We start from the raw sequence: 1,812 nt of genomic DNA, 5'->3' as shown, positions 1-1,812 counted from the left end.
ATCCTCTTTCTCTACTCTCTGAGAGCAACCAAGACTGAAAGCTCGAGTCAACAGTCAGAAAGGGCAGTTCTTAGCCCAAGAGACAATCAGGAAGCACTGAATTTGTTGAGACTAATTAAATTTCCGACCTGTTCCTGCAGTGATGAGAGGATCACGTAAGTCAGCTGGGAATTTGATGGAGGCCTGCATTTAAATAGAAAGAGGTTGTGCTGGAAATTCAGCTAGGCAAGTGCTGTTCATGTCCCTCCGTTGACTCCAGTGGTATTGAACTTAAAAAAAAATGGACTTACACAAAGCCCTTTTCTGAAAAACCCCAAGACCTTGGGGACTTAGCTGGGGGAGTAAACAAATGGGGCTTTTTGTTTCCTTAGGAGGAGGGCATGTAGCTAAAAGGCAGCTCTCCCATCCTTTCCTCCCCCTTTGAGCTGGCAGCCCCACCTGTTACAAGGCAGAAGTAATCAGAGAGATGAACAGCACAAGAGGTATTTTTATAGGATGAACCCACCGGGTCAGCTGGAGGCCTGCTGAAACCCAATATCAAGTTGTGGCTGCAGACAGGCATGGTGAGAGGCTTGGGGGAGGAGGGTGCTGAAGGATGGGTAGAGGGAAAGCAGGGCAGTCCCAAAGGAGGCAGAACTTTGCTTGGGAGACTTCTGTTTCCCTTTGGTGCCCCTGAAAAATGAATAGTTGGGATTGTTGATTAAATGTGTGAGCTAGGGCTGGTTGCAGGGGGGGGGATAAGGGGAAGCGGTGGGGCAGGGGCAATAGGAACAGCACTCACAGGAACAAAGAGCACATGTGTGCACAGGCACTGTGTGCCCAGTCACCAGGGGAAGGGGTGACTCAGAGGTATCTATTTCATTCATTCACCTGCTTCTCTCTCCTTTTGTACATAATAAACAGAGAACCATAGCACTTCAGACTTCCCCCTTCCCAGCCCTCCTGGTACCGCCAGCACTGGGCCAGCATGTTTATTCCAGAGAAACTTATTGTCTGACCATGACAGAGTTCCCCCCACGCCTCTCATGTAGTCAGAAACTTGCTGCTGAAGGGGCTACTTGGGGAATAAACACCTGCAAGGAGCCACAGCTGTGGCGTGAGCTGCTCTCCTAATGCTCTGTTTAGGATTACAGCACTCCAGAGTATCACATTACCCCAGTGGCTGCACTGAAACCTGGTATTAATTCACATTAGCAAGGATCAGATTTAGTATGTTGGGAGGGGGAGGACTGTTATTATTGTTTCTAAAACTGCTGGAGCAAACTCCTAGGATTGGTCTTTCATTAATACTGGCAATGGCCAGAGAAGCTTCTTTGTTCCTCCACACCCCTGGCCACTCACCCTGTCTCCTCTTGCATGAGTGCCTCTAAACACAGCTGCTTATTTCCATGATGGGGTTACTTGCTTATTTTTATTTTTGGTGTACCAAAGTTAGTAACTTTCAAAGCAAATTTCTGGATGTTGTGGAATTGCTTTGGAGTGCAGAGGTCTTCCAATAATGGGAGGAGAGCTACAGTGTGGTGTGGGATCACCTCTTCTCCATGCTCATGATAGATTATCCAAAGATTGGAAAAAGGGAAAGTAAGAACAGTGAAACTTTGGGATAGATTTGTGCAAGGAGGGTAAGAAGGGCATGGAGTCTTCATTACCAGGTAATTTTGAGCATATCTTTTGGGTTGATCTGATTTTGTCTTTGGATAGGGACATTCTGCATGCCCTTCAATGTCCTTTTCAATGTCCCTGCAGCCATTTATAAGGGTGAGGTGGAGTAACTTTTCTTCCTTTCTTCCTTTCTTCCTTCTTGCTTTCCCT

At 46.9% G+C, this 1,812-nt stretch overlaps 1 long non-coding RNA gene across 1 annotated transcript in view; it reads left to right on the top strand.

The window, feature by feature from the left end:
- Positions 1-433: 433 nt before the first annotated feature.
- The window catches only part of LOC108444942, a 40,738-nt gene continuing 39,359 nt past the window's right edge, over positions 434-1,812 (top strand). The window contains exon 1 of the long non-coding RNA XR_001859658.1: positions 434-563. This is a non-coding gene — a long non-coding RNA (uncharacterized LOC108444942). The remainder of the gene's footprint in view (positions 564-1,812) is intronic.

This window comes from Corvus brachyrhynchos, unplaced genomic scaffold (genome assembly GCF_000691975.1).
Source record: "Corvus brachyrhynchos isolate BGI_N302 unplaced genomic scaffold, ASM69197v1 scaffold452, whole genome shotgun sequence".
In the NCBI taxonomy this organism is placed as follows: Eukaryota; Metazoa; Chordata; class Aves; order Passeriformes; family Corvidae; genus Corvus; species Corvus brachyrhynchos.
The sequence above is the reverse complement of the archived record's forward strand: the minus strand, read 5'-3'. Positions and strand labels throughout refer to the sequence as shown.